The sequence below is a fragment of the Hemiscyllium ocellatum genome, unplaced genomic scaffold (genome assembly GCF_020745735.1).
Source record: "Hemiscyllium ocellatum isolate sHemOce1 unplaced genomic scaffold, sHemOce1.pat.X.cur. scaffold_346_pat_ctg1, whole genome shotgun sequence".
In the NCBI taxonomy this organism is placed as follows: Eukaryota; Metazoa; Chordata; class Chondrichthyes; order Orectolobiformes; family Hemiscylliidae; genus Hemiscyllium; species Hemiscyllium ocellatum.
In genome coordinates, this window is record NW_026868433.1 from 1703 (window position 1) to 16635 (window position 14933).

At 46.4% G+C, this 14933-nt stretch overlaps 1 long non-coding RNA gene across 1 annotated transcript in view; it reads right to left on the reverse strand.

The window, feature by feature from the left end:
• Positions 1-436: 436 nt before the first annotated feature.
• The window catches only part of LOC132813220 (uncharacterized), a 44456-nt gene continuing 29959 nt past the window's right edge, over positions 437-14933 (reverse strand). The window contains exon 6 of the long non-coding RNA XR_009644010.1: positions 437-819. This is a non-coding gene — a long non-coding RNA (uncharacterized LOC132813220). The remainder of the gene's footprint in view (positions 820-14933) is intronic.

The window sequence follows — 14933 nt, forward strand, 5'->3', positions numbered from 1 at the left end:
TTACAGGGCGTTGAAATTTTAAAAACTGTTACATTCAGATAGTTTCATTTCTTTTCTTTTAGTTTTATTTATTGTGGAATAAATAGCTACAATATTTTAAAAGCAAATTTACAAACCTTGTGTTAAAGATAAATGTTAAATAAAATCCATCAAACCATCCCTCACTGAAAACTGTTGTGGAAGTGCAATCTCCTGGAGAATCCCTGCCCACTCCTTCCTACCCGGGCTCCATGGCTATATACATACCTGGGAGATAGCAGCAGGAGGAGACCATTCAGCCTTTCAATCCTGCTCCACCATTCAATGGGAAACAGCAGACCATCCAGCTCAGTCTCCTGTTCCTGCTGTGTTCCAATCCCCTTTCATGACTTTACCTTGAAGAACTATATCTAAGTCCTCCTTTGTTTCACTGCCTTTTGTTCCAGTGACGTTGCGGTGTTACTGTGTGGGTGTAGGCAGGGGTAATGTGATGGTGTTGCCTCCTGGAGGATGCACTCAGCATCCCTCATCATCCTGCAGTAACATCAACTGGGGTTCAGCAACTAGAGATAGAAACCATTTCCAGGATATGGGCATCACTGGCTCAGCCAGCATTTATTCCCCATCTCTAGTTACCCTTGAGAAGATGGTAGTGAGCTGCTGTCTTGAACCATTCACAGTCCATTTGGCGCAGAGAGACAGACAATGCTGGGAAGGAGAGTGTTGCTGGATTTTGGCCGAGTTATTCTCCATCTTTGGTTCTTCAAATGCTGGGTAACTTAATCACAATCTGCACATGAGTTTGAGATTTCAGTCTGTGAATCTTCACCATTGAGCACCCTGTATAAACAAATATGTACAGATTAGAAATTCAGGGCAGACAATTCTAGTTTCTCTATAATATCTTTTTTTCCCCTTTCTTCCGCAAAAGCTGTAACGCTCCAGCCCACTTACTCTCTCCCCCCATTCTGACTCTGCTGTCCCTAATGTACACCCTCCCCATTCTCATGGAGTTACTGATAAACAGATCCATGCCACCACTTCCCATCCCTGGTTAGACTCTGCACCCTTTCTGGTTCACTTCCTTTCCCTTCAGTTGCTGCAAGTCAATAATGTAACAGCAGAATGAAACAAAAGGAAACAGAAATCGTGGTAGCAGATGCTGGACAGAAGAGGGTCCTTCAGTCTGGAGAATGGGTCAGATTCTTCTGTTTCCCATTGGTCGATTCCCAGCATTATGACAAGTTGGGGATGGAACTTGGGCCCATGTGGGTGTGGTGACACTTTGAACCCCAACCTGTCAATACTACAAGCGGATTTGTTCCTCCTCCAGCCAATCACAATGTCAAATGCTTTCCGCTAATTACCCCAAAGCACACGCTCCAAAATCTTCCCATATTCTGTACATGTGCAGTTCTGGCTTCCCCTCACACGCGTAGTCCCTGCCTCAGGGATTGTGGGAGTTGTAGCCCCCATGAAGCCACTGGAGACATGTTTCTGGATAGTGAATGAAAAGTGTGGGCTGGAGGTTGGATCCCCATTCATACACACAGGACACATGGGCTGTCACTGGATTTTACTGAGACATCCGCTTCCACAACCTGATTTCTGACGTAAGGAACATAGATTGCGGGGTGGGGTGGTTAATAAGGGGTAGCAGATTTTAAGCAGATGTAGCTGAGTGGTTAGCACTGCTGCCTCACAGCGTCAGGGACCCGGTTTTATTTCAGCCAGATGCGACTGTCTGGAGTTTACACATTCTCACCATGTCTGTGTGGGTTTCCTAGGGTGCTCGAGCTTCCTCCCACAGTCCAAAGATGTGCAGGTTAGGTGGATTGCCTATGCTAAATTGCCCACTGTGTCCATGTGCGTGCCAGTTAGGCCATTAGCCATGGGAAATGCAGGGTTACAGGGACAGGGTGGGTCTGAATGGGATGCTCATCATAGGCTGGTGTGGATTTGATGGATGAATACCCTGTTTCTGCACTGTAGGGACTCTATTCTATTCTCATGAAGAAGAATGTACCTATCTCAATGTGTTGTGAATCTGTGGAATTCCCTATTCAAAATGCGGTGGATGTCAGGACAATGAGCAGATTTAATGAAGAGTTGCAGATGTTGAATTTGCAAGGAGATGAAGGGTGAGAGAGAGCAGGCGGGAAAACCCAGCTGAGACAGAGGTGAGCTCAATCATCACCGTATTAAATGGTGGGCTGGTTCGAAGGGCTGCATTGCCTCTCCTGTGCCCAGTGCTCATCTTCTTACGGTAATAACTGGAAAGCTGCATCCAAAACTCACCACCTTCACCAAAGGAGATTTTGGAAAAAGCAGGATAGTCAGGTGGATTAGCGTTCCAAACTAGATAGTGAGGAAGCGTGTAGGAGATAATGATTTTGCAATTTTAAACTGAGGGAGACAGTGATTTATGGTTTTAGACTGTGTCGTACATTCACACCGTCCAGAATACTCTGTTGTGAATATCTATCCTATACTTTACTACATATCTAAGGTCTTTGACAATGAAACGCAAAGTACCCAGGAAACTTCGCCTCACCTCGTAATCTGATAAAAGACTTCTGATAAATCTGGTTGAACTTAGAACACAGCTGGAAAGCTGGAAGATTAAATCCAATCCCAAGATCGAGTGCTTAAACAAAGGAGACTACAATAGGGTGAGACAGGAGCTGGCTAATGTAGACTGGAAGCAAAGACTTTACCATGGGAAAGTTGACGGACAGTGGGGGAATACCAAAGCAATTTTCGAAGTGCTCAGAAAAAGTATATATCAGGGACAAGGAAGGACTGTAGGAAAAGGAGTAATCTGCCATGAGTGGCTCAGGAATAAGGGAGTCTATCAAATTGAAATAGAAGGCAAACAAATTGGCAACGACCACGAAGAAACTAGGAGAAGAGAAAAAAACTTTAACAATCAACAGAAAGCTAGATGGGACTGGGGGAGAAAAGTGACGAGTAGCTATCCTCAGTGCCAGAATAGCAGTTTACACTGCTAAAGGGGAACCTATTGTGTGGGGAACATATGGCCTCTGTAATTGTAACAGTGACCATAGAGATAATCCTGATCAAGTTAAAATCACAGCACACTCCAAAAGCTTGTACTTCCAAATAAACCTGTTGGATTATAACCTGGTGATGTGTGATTTATAACTTTGTCTACCCCATCCCAACACCAGCTCCTCCATATCAGAATCCTGATAGGCAACCCCACTGAAACTGAAGTGCCTGTCAGATACTTGAGGGAGCCACAGGGGTGTGGGGGGAGGGGTGTATGTTTTAACCACAAATGCTAAACTGAACTAGACTTTCTAACTGACCGTTGCCATGGAGAAAATACTGAGAGACAGTCTCTATTCAAAGTCCCAAACCACAAAGGTATAAGAATGGGAGACGTACACCGGACAGATGGGGAGTTACCTGATGCGGCCTGGAGGTGTTTTGCATGTACACTATCCAAGTAACTGCCATGTCTCATCAATAAAGACTCAAAGAAGACCTCGCAGGGTTCTGAACCTAGTTATTGCTATCCAGCAGGGTTCAGGAATATGAGTACACAGCAGTCAGTCTTCACAGTGGAGGATACGAAGAATATGCCAGTAATTGATAAGGAGACTGAGGAAGGGGAGGACCTAGAAATAACCATTATCATGAAAGTGTTAGAGCTGGGCAAGCTAATGGAGCTAAATGTACACAAGTCTCATTACCCTGATGGAATACATCCCAGGATACCAACAGTGTTAGTGGGGAAATAGCATCCTGCAGCAGAGACAGGCCCTTTGGCCCAAACTGGCCCATGCTGACCAGAATGTCCATCCACACTAACCCCATTTCCCTGCACTTGGCTCATCTGCTTCTGACCCTTTCCTATCCATGTATTTGTCCAAATGTCTTTTACCTGTTGTGAGAGTGTACCCACCACAACCACTTCCACTGGCAGCTCATTCCATATACATACCACCCTCTGTGTAAAACAGTTGCCCCTCAGCTTCCCTTTTATTCTTTCCCCTCCAACCTTCAACTGATGCCCTCCAGTCCTTGATTCCCTGGGAAAAACACAGTGCATTCACCTTATCCATGCCCCTCATGTTCTTATACACTTCTAGAACAGTCCCCCTTCAGTTTCCTCTGCTCTAAACAAAAAAATCCTAGCTTGTCCAACCTCTCCCTATAACTCAAACCCCTGACAACATCCTTGTAAATTGTTCTGCACTTTTTTACACTTTAATAACTGAAACCTACACTGCATTCAGCACATTTCCAGTGTTTCCCCACGGCGCTGGAATCAACGTGAGAATGCCAATGGATTACAATCCTTTTCAACAATCCCGTTTTCATAGTGTTTCCCATGGTGCAGGTATCCTTGTGTCTTTCTGGTTGTATGGTTAATTAAAGACTTGTCCTTCTGCAAAGCAAAGCTGTGGCTTAATTGTTCCTGGGAAACATGCCATGTTTTTTCAGATTTTCAAAAACAAAATGAAGTCATTCTCCCCAGTCACCACGCTAACATGGACTTGGCTGTGTCTCAGTATTTTTCCAGTCACATTGAGATTTGGAATATTTGCCCACGGACAGAATACACACCTTTCCTTCCACATGAAAAGGCCAATGAATATTCAGACCGGCACGGATCAAGTAACTATCAGATCTGAACATGAAGTTCAATTTGAATTTCTCATCTGCAAATCCACCCTTTCAGTACCCTACATCTGAGAAAACAACTCACCACATTAATACAGGATGGATCTTTATAAGACAATTATAGTAATAAATTGTAGTTTCTTGTCACCAAAGTTTTAACTCTCAGTCTAACAATTTCTTTCTTCTGTGAACTGAAATCCACACCAACCTCCCCACTCCTTCCCTCCACACCCAGTTCTCTCACACTCTCTCCTCTCTTTGAATTCAGTTTCCTAGCTCTTGTCTGCGGACTAAGAACCAAATCAATGAGTCTGGATCTGAGTCCGGGGGGGTAGGCGGGGGTGTTGTTCGGGAACCCTCGGACGGCAACCATCCTGCATACCCTGCATACACCTGTTTCCTGCACACTCTGGCCAAAACCCGTCTTACTAAAATGAACCGAATTACAGCTCTAATTGCAGGCCCATCCTTGTCCCTTTCCATAAAAACCCTGAATCTTCACAAAAGAGTTCTGATAACTTTCTACAAAATGCTGCCCCACTGATAGCCTGATCACATGGCAGGGGGGCCAGGAAAGGGGCCATTCCCCTGGGTCCTGCTCCCAGAGGGAGGAAGCTGCCAATGACAGATTAATCCCATACACCCACAGCCTCCCTCCCTGGCACTGACCCGTACTGTGCATACTCCCACAATTGGCCAGCACTGTGCCCGTACACTGGCCTCCCCTCCTACAGCACGTGCTCCCGATCATACAGGAGTCCGGGAGATTGACAGCAGCTGCTGCCCAATATATCAGAATCCCTCCAGTATGGAAACTGGCCCTTCAGCCAAACAAGTCCGTACCGACCCTCCAAACAGTAATTTACACAGACCCATTCCCCTACCCTATATTTACCCCTGACTAATGTAACTAATACGAGGGGCAATTTAGAATGGCCAATTCACCTGTCCTGCCCATCTTTGGATTGGGGAGGAAACTGGAGCACCCGAGGAAACCCGCTCAGACATGGGGAGAATGCATAAACTCTGGGTTTGGCCGGAATCGAAACCGGGTACCTGGTGCTGTGAGGCAGCAGTGCTAACCACTGAGTCGTCTCCATAGATGGGAAGGGGTGGGGCTGGAGAACTGGGGTAATGAGATTGTAAACAATGAATGAATGTGGAGGACACTGGGGATGGACAGGTCAGTGAGGGACAGGATCAATGCAGCAGCAGGAGGGGATCCTGGACAAACTGTGCAATGGGAGAGTCTGACAGGAGAGAAACTACAGGAAGGTTCTGTTTGGAGGCTGAGGCAGGGACAGCTGGGAGACAGTATGGCCTGGTGGCTTGGGCAGGTTTTCTGATCATCCTCTTCAAAGATGCTGTTCCTCAACTCTGAGCTCAATCCTCCTGGTCTAGAGGTAAGGACACTGCCACCATTTCCTCGTGGGCAAAACCTGTGTTGGCGATATTAACAAGACTCAACACAGTCACTAACAAAATGCTGGTGTACTTGAACTTCATCCCGAATATTAACACCTATAACTGGGTAACGCAGACCCCGATGTACAGAGTTAAATCCTGGATATTAATAACAGTTTTGTGCATGGGAAATCATGTCTCATAAATCTGACTCAGTTTTTTTGAAGAAGTAACAAAGAAGATTGCTGAGGTCAGAGCATGGACTTCAGTAAGGCGTTTGACAAGGTTCCTCACGGGAGACTGGTCAGCAAGGTTAGATCGTATGGAGGACAGAACTGGCCCGAAGGTAGAAGGCAGAGGGTGCTTTACAGGCTGGAGGCCTATGACCAGTGGAGTGTCACAAGGATCGGTGCTGGATCCACTATGTTTTATCATTTATATCCATGATTTGGATGTGAACATAAGAGGTGTTGTAAATAAGTTTGCGGATGACACCAAAATGGGAGGTGTGGTAGACAGGGAAAAAGATTACCTCAGAGTACAAGAGGATCTGGATCAGCTGGGTGATGGGCTGAGGGGTTCAGTTTAGAAAAATGCGAGCTGCTGCATTTTGGAAAAGCAACCTTTAGCAGGACTTACAGTTAATAGTAAGTTCCTGGAGAGTGCTGCTCAACAAAGAGTGCTTGGAGCGCAGGTTCATAGTTCCTTGAAAGTAGAGTAGCAAGTAGATAGATTAGTGAAGGTGGCAGTTGGTCTGCTTGCCTTTATTGGTCAGAGCATTGAGTACAAGGGTTGGAAGGTCTTATTGCGGCTGTACAGGGCATTGATTCAGCAACTTTTGTAATATTCCTTGCAATTCTGGTCTCCTTCCGATCAGATGGATGTTCGCAAACTTGAAAGGGGTCAGAAAAGAATTATAGGATGCTGCCAGGGCTGGATAGGCTGTTTTCCCTGGAGCATCAGAGGCTGAACGGTGAGCGGAAAGAGATTTTTAAAATCAGGCCGGGCATAGATAGGGTAAATAGAGAAGATATTTTCCCTGCGGTGGGGGGAATACAGAACTAGGGGACTGGGAGGGGGTGGGTGGAGGGAGAGAGAGGGTGGGTGCATCGAGAGTGGTGGGACAGAAATGGTTGAGGATAGAAAGTGAGATTAGAGAGGAGGGGAACAGACGGGGGAACAGAGGGGGTGACTGACGGTTGGGGGGGGGCGACCGACAGAGAGGGGGAACGGACCGAGGGGGGTGCAACCGACGTGGGGGCGGGGGAAGATGGGTGTGCGACTGACGGGGGAGCGACTGACAGAGAGGGGGAAAGACTGAGGGCGCAACAGACCGACAGATAGGGGGACAGAACGATTGCGGGGGGGCGACAGGGGTGGTGGTGACCAACAAAGGGCTGACTGATAGAGAGGGGGGAACAGACAGAGTGGGAGGAGACAGGGGAACAGAGAGGGGGAAGATGAAGAGTTATTTTATAGATCTACAACTCAACCCTGTTCCTGTTTTCTCCTCCTCAGCTTAATTCCGTCTGAAGGTCACAGAACAACTGCATAGTTTCTGGAAAGTGAGTTTCAGGGAGATCAGGTGCTGAGCGTGGCATTTGGAACATGCTGATCAATAAATGGACTCTAGTTCGATTCCATTGTCTGTGTGGTGTTTGCACATTCTCCCTGTGTCTCTGCGTGGGCTTCCTCTGGGTGCTCTTAATTCCCTCCCACAAATCCAAAATCATGCAGGTTAGCTGGATTAGCTTTGGGGAATGGTAGGTCACAGAGTTAGGGTGGAATGCTGTTCCGATGGTTGGTATGGTCTCTTGGGCCAAAAGTCCTGCTTCCACACTGTAGGGATTCTGTCACTGAGTATAGGGGTTAGGAGGTCACGTTGTGGCTGAGTAGGGCATTGGTGAGGCCAGTGTTAGAATACTGCATTCAATTGTAGTCTCACTGATTTCAGAAAGATGTTACCAGAATAGGACTCAACCTCTTAATAGCAGGTTCTTACAGTGTGGGTTGATAGTTCCTTGGAAGTGTGGTTGAGGTAGACAGGTCAGTGAAGGTGGTGTTTGGTATGCTAGCTGTTATTGGGCAGTGCATTGAGTATAGGAGTTGGGAGATCAGGTTTCGGTTGCACAGTTTATTGGCTTGGCCACTTTTGAAATGCCCAGACTGCTTTCAATTCCAGTTTCCCTGCTAGAGGAAAGATGTTGGGAAATTTGCAAGAGTTCAGAAAAGTTTTACGAGGGTGTTGCCAGTATTGGAACATTTGAATCATAGGGAGAGGCTGAATAGGCTGAGGCTATTTCCCTGCAGCACTGGACACTTTAGGTGGCTTTATCGAACTTTATAAAATTATGAGGAGCAATGATAGGGTGACTAGTCATGGTTTCTTTTTTCCCCCAGAGTAGGGGAGTCCAAACGAATAATGTGATTTTTTTTCCCAAAGGTGGAAATGACAAATTCTAGAGGAGAGGGTGAAAGTTTAAAGGATATGAAAACCGAAACAACTGCAGATGCTGTAAACCAGGAAGAGAATCAGAAGTTTCTGGAAAAGCTCAGCAGGTCTAGCAGCATCTGTGAAAAGAAATTAGAGTTAATGTATGTGAGGAAGGGTGCCAGGACCAGACACTTTAACTGATTTGTCTTCCCAGATGCTGCACGACCTGCTCAGCGTTTCCAACAAATCTGTGCAAGTTTAAAGGGAGTTGTGTTAGACAAGTGTCTTGTACAGAAGTTGATAAGTGACTAGAATGTATTCTCCTGGGAGATGGGGAAGGCAGAAACAATCACAATTTAACAGGCATTCGGACAGACACATAAGCAGGCATAGGTTATCAGGGATATGGATCATGTACAGGCAGACGGAATTAGTTTAGAATGGCATCATGATCTGCACAGACACGGTGGGCTGATTATTCTGGTGCTGTAACTGTTATGTTTTCCGGGGGGTAGAATGTTTTTTGAAGTAACAAAAATGATTGATGAGAGCAGACTGGTCGACATGATCAACGTGGACTTTAGTAAGGCATTCGGCAAGCTTTCTCATGGGAGACTGGTTAGCAAGGTTAGATCTCATGGAATAAAGCAGAAACCAGCTATCTGAGTACAGAACTGGCTCAAAGGTAGAAGACAGAGTGGTGGTGGAGGGATGTTTTTCAGACTGGAGGCCTGTGGAGTGTCACAGGGATTGGTGTGTATCCACTATTTTTCATCATTTATATCAATGATTTGGATGTAAACACAGGAGGTATTAGTAATTTTGCAGATGACGCCAAAATTGGAGGTTTAGTGGACAGTGAAAAAGATGACCAAGGCTGCAATGTTTCCTGCAGGTGTCACCATTTCAGATGCTGCCCGACCTGCTGGGGATCTCCAGCACTTCTTGGGTTTGTTGCAGATTCCCACCATTTTGCTGAAGCACTTGGAGACAGAGAGCTGTACAGCTCCAGATTTTGTTGACTGATTCCTGGGATGGCAGGACTGATGGATGAAGAGGGACTCAATCCTCGTTTAATCCTCCTTTCCTTTGGTTTTCGGACCCGCTGACGACATCACTAATAATCTACCTCCCACTCCCTGTCCTGAACCTGACCCATCTAACCTGACACTTCAGCTCCCATCCCCCTGCCAGACTAGTTAATACCTCACCAATGGAACTGGCAATAGCCTCCCCAGGAGATTTGACCCAGCTCTGCCCAGGGGTAACCGGTCAGGCTGGTACAGGTCCCACCTAACCCAGAAACGGTCCCAATGCCTAAAGAACCTAAACCCTTCCCTGGTACACCATTTCTCCAGGCACACATCCAGGTGATCTACCCTCTTATTCCTGCTCTCACTAGCACATGGCACTGGGAGCAAGTCTGACATCATTACATTTCAGGAGCTGCATTATAATGTGTCCCTGCTCTCCCAATATCCAGCTTTCAAGCACTCATCCCTTTGTTTCATGCTGTCGTTGGTATCTGTGTGTTCTACAACCACGGGCTGTTTACCCTCCAGCTCCAGAATGTCCTGTAGCTGCACCATGATATCGCGGATCCTATCACCAGGGAGATAACATACCATCCTGGATTCATGGCTGTGGCCATAGAAGTGCCTGTCTGTAACCCTGACTATTGAATCCCCTGCCACTCTCTTTCTTCCCGTTCTGGGCAGCAGAGCTATCTACTGTGTCATGAACCTGGTTGTTGCTGATTTCCCCTGAGACTGACACACACACACACGAATCCCAAGCGGGATACAGTATCTGTTTGGGAAGGGAATAACCACTGGGAACTCCTGCACTCCCTTCCTGAGCCTTTTACTTGATCTGATGGTCCCCCATTCCTTTTCTGCCTGTGTAACCCTCACCTGCAGTGTGACTAACTCACTGAACATACTGTCCATAACATTCTCAGTATTGCAGATGCTCCACAGTGAGTCCACTCACAGCTCCAGGTCTGAAAAGCAGTTTCCCAGTAGCTGCTGATGGGCACATTTCCTGCACACACAGCCTGTCAGGGACACTGGAAACATCCCTAATTTTCCCACATTGTACAAGAGGAGCACACCATGGGTCTGAGGTCTACTGTCACACAGGCTCTCTAGATTCAGCTAGTTATTCTCATTTAGAGAATTTAAAAGAGCGAGCAATCTTCCTACCCTTCAAACATATCCATCATAATCAAAATCCCGTATTCTTTACTTAAGCTGATATGTTATACCTTAAAAACTGTTACAAAATCTCCACAGGTATCACTTACAAACTGGCTGTTCCCTTTGGAACCATGTGAATTTCTGAATGGGCTGAAACAAAAATGAGTTTCAGCTTCACCTTCTCCCTGTCCCACCTCGCTCTGTTTACACCCAACTCCAAAATACTCTGAGCCAAGCAGCAATCTCAGTGCAGCCCTGTCATTGTCATTGTCTGCTCACCCCTACACTGCCCTCAGCCTCCTGTACTGTTCCAATGCATCTAAATGGGAGCTCAGGGACAGCACCTCATCTTTCAATTCAATCCTTTGTAGCCCCAGAGTCAACATGGACCTCAGCAGTTTCTGGATGAATAGACAGTTGTTAGAATCTGGAACATTCCACCTAAAAAGGTACTGGAATTTGAATTCATAAGGAGTTGCAGGGAATTGAAAATAACGAGTTTACAGGTTAACATCATGAAGTGGGTGATTGGGACTAAATCTGACACTCCCTACAAAGAGACGAAGTGCAATCTGGACAAATCTGTGCTCCCTCTCAGACCAAAACAGACTCTGAACTTCCAGTTGCCTGCCATTTTAACACACGAGCCTGTTCCCGGGCCAACATCTGTCTCATTCTTAATGCAGTGTTCCAGGGAAGCTTGATGCAGAACACTCCAGAACATACCAAATGGCCCTGTATTTCAAGGACAGCAATTTCCCCTCCCATGTGGTCAACAATACCCTTCAGTGTATCTCCACCACTTCCTGCACCTCTGCTCTTGAACCCCACCCCTCCAACCGCAGCAAGGATAGAATCCGCAAGTCCTCACTGTTCAGCCAGATACAACACATCATCCTCTGTAGGTGGTGGAAATGGCAATCAGACCCCACCAACTGAGATATCTTTCCCTCCACATCCCTTTCAGCATTCCTCAGAGACCATTCCCTGTGACTTCCGCATTAGATCCATGCTCCCCACCAACCCATCCTCCACTCCCAACACCTTTGCCTGCCATTGCAAGAGGTGTAAATCCTGTGCTCACACCTTCCCCTCACCTCCATCCAAGACACCAGAGGTCCCTTCCACATCCAGCAGAGATTTTCCTGTACATTGAATAACCTCATCTATTGTGTTCATTGCTCTCTACAACGGGGAGACAGGACGCCAACTTGCAGAATGTTTCAGGGAACCTTTCTGGGAGACGTGCACCAACCAACCCCACTGTCCTGTGGCCAACCATTTCAACTCCCCCTCCCACTCTGCCAAGGACATGCATGTCCTGGGCCACCTCCACCACAAAATCCTAGCTACATGACTCCTGGAGGAAGAATACCTCATCTTCTATCTTGGGACCCTTTAACCACAGAATCAACATATTCTCATTTCCCCTCCCCCCACCTTATCCCAGATCCAGCCCTCCAACTCAGCACCACCCTCTTGAACAGTCCCACCTGTCCATCTTCCTTCCCAATTACCCACTCCACCCTCTCACCATTACCCTCCACCTGCATCTTCCTATCGCCTTCCCAACTACCTTCCTGCCAGCCCCACACACACATCCTATTATCTGTCAGCCCTCTTCCCCACCCTCACATTCCTGCTGAAGGGCTTAGGCCCAATATGTCAATTCTCCTGCTCCTTGGATACTGTCTGACCGGCTGTACTTCTCCTGCGCCAAACTTTAACGTAAGCTGGAAGAACAACACCTCATTTTGTACTTGGGGACCCTTCAGCCCTCTGGCCTTAAAACTGAATTCATTAATTTTCGGTTCTAAGTCCCACACCCCACACACACCAGGCCTTGTTATTACATAGTCTGCCATTACACATTACCTATGGTTAGTCACTAACAGTCTCCATTAACATCTATTATGATCATTATTCATTCCTTTGTCCAATTGCTCCTATATCTCTCTTTGGACTATATCACCACCTATCATTTACTCCTTAACCCCTACCTTCTGCATATAAACTGACATTTTTTCTCAGTAACATCAGTTCTGAGGAAGGGTCAGCAGATCCAAAATGTTAACTCTGATTTCTCTTCACAGATGCTGCCAGACCTGCTGAGCTTTTGCAGTACCTTCTGGCTGTTGTTTCTGATTTAAGCATCCACAGTTCTTTTGGTTTTCATTTACTGGGAGTTTCTAATTCAGGTCTAGCAGCCTACATCATGAGTTTATAAACCCTCCCAGTCCACACTAACTCCATTTCTCTCCCACTCCCTTCACACTCACTGGGTCTCTTCCCAACCCCTGCCCAGTGACACTGCACGTGCACAGCTCATGGTCACATGCTGGCCTGTTGGCAACACCCCTCATTCACTCCCATTGGCTGGAGGATTACACCTAGTCTCCTATTGTTCTGAAGCTGCCGTCAATCAGCCAGGCCCCTTTGTGACATGAGTGGTGGGATCCTCCCAGGAGTGTGGGAGGCTGAGGGGTGACCTCAGAGGGTTCTAAAATCATGGGGGGAATTTATGGGATAAATAGACAAGGTCTTTTCCCTGGGGTGGGGGAGTCCAGAACTAGAGAGCATAGGTTTAAGTTGAGAAGAGAAAGACATAAAAGTGACCGGAGAGACTACTTTTTTCATGTAGAGATGGTGCGTGTATGGAAGCTACTGTCAGGGGAAGTGGTGGCAGCTAGTACAGTTACACCATTTAAAAGGCATCTGGATGTGTATGAATAGGAAGGGTGTAGAGGGATTTGAGTCAACTGCTGCCATATCATACAAATTAGGATAGGATATCTGGTTGGCACAGAGGAGTTTGACTGAAGGTTCTGTTTCCGTGCTGTATATGTCTGTGGCTCTGCCCTGGGATGAGCTTCATCATTCACAGTGAATGGGGCAGTATCACAGAGCACAGGGGTTGGGGGCTATTCAGCCCATTGCGGCTATACTCTCTCCCTCTGGACATGCTGCCAATCTGCCCTTCCTCCCCTCCCATTTACCCGTAGCACTCCAAATTTATCCTCAAATAGTTAAATTCCAGAGATGTACAGCACAGAAACAGAACATTCGATTTAACTCGTCCAAGCCACCCATTTATCCCAAATTAATCTTGTCCCATTTGCCAGCACTTTGCCCACATCCTTCTAAATTTTCTTAATCTCGTACCCAGTCAGATGCCTTTCAAATGTTGTAATTGTACCAGCCTCCACACTTCCTCTGGCAGCTCATTCCACGTTCAGCTTGAAAACATTGCCCCTTAGATCCCTTTAAAATCTTTTCCCTCACACCTTAGGCTTGTGCCCTCTAGTTTTGTACTCACTTAACTTTGGGAAAAGACCCTGGTTGTTCACCCTATCCATGTCCTTTACGATTTTATGTACCTCAAAAGTCATCTCTCAGCGTCCGATGCTCCAGGGAAAACAGCCCCAGCCTATTCAGCTTTTCCCTATAGCTCAAATCCTCAACCCTAGCAACACCTTTGCACATCTTTTCAGAATCCTTTCAAGTTTTGTAATATCACTACTACAGCAGGGAGACCAGGACCGAAAGCAGAATTCCAGATGTGGCTGAATCAATGTCCTGTAGAGCTGCAAAACAATGTCCCAACTCCAATACTCAATGCATTGACTAATAAAGGCAAGTACACCAAACGCCTCCTTCACTACCCTGCCTATCCATGATTCCACTTTCAAAGAACTATGAACCTGCACCTCAAGGTCTCTTTGTTCAGCAACACTCCCCAGGACCTTCCCATTAAATGTGTAAGTCCAGCCCTGATTTGTTTTCCAAAATGCAGCACCTCACATTTATCTGAATTCACTCCATCTGCCACTCCCCAGCCCATTTGATTGAAGTCCCATTGTCCTCTGAGGTAACCTTCTTCCTGATCCAATTTGGTGCCTATGTAAAGTCACTAACCATAGCTCCTATTTTCACATAGAAATCATTGATATAAATGATGAAAAGCAGTGAACCCTGCACCGATCCTTACACCATATTGCTCATCACAGGCTTCCAGTCCGAAAGGCAACCCTTCACCACTACCCTCTGTCTCCAACCTTACAGCCAATTTTATATCCAAATAGCTAGTTCTTCCACCTTGAATGTCTTTCTGAAGTCCAAGTTAGTGATTTTCATAAACAAAGGAATGCTAAGTATCCCTAATCATTTTTTACCTTTCCAATTACATCTAAATCCTATCCCTGAGAAGCCCTTCCAACAACTTGCTCACCAGTGTATTGTTCCCTGACCTTTCCTCATCACCTTTC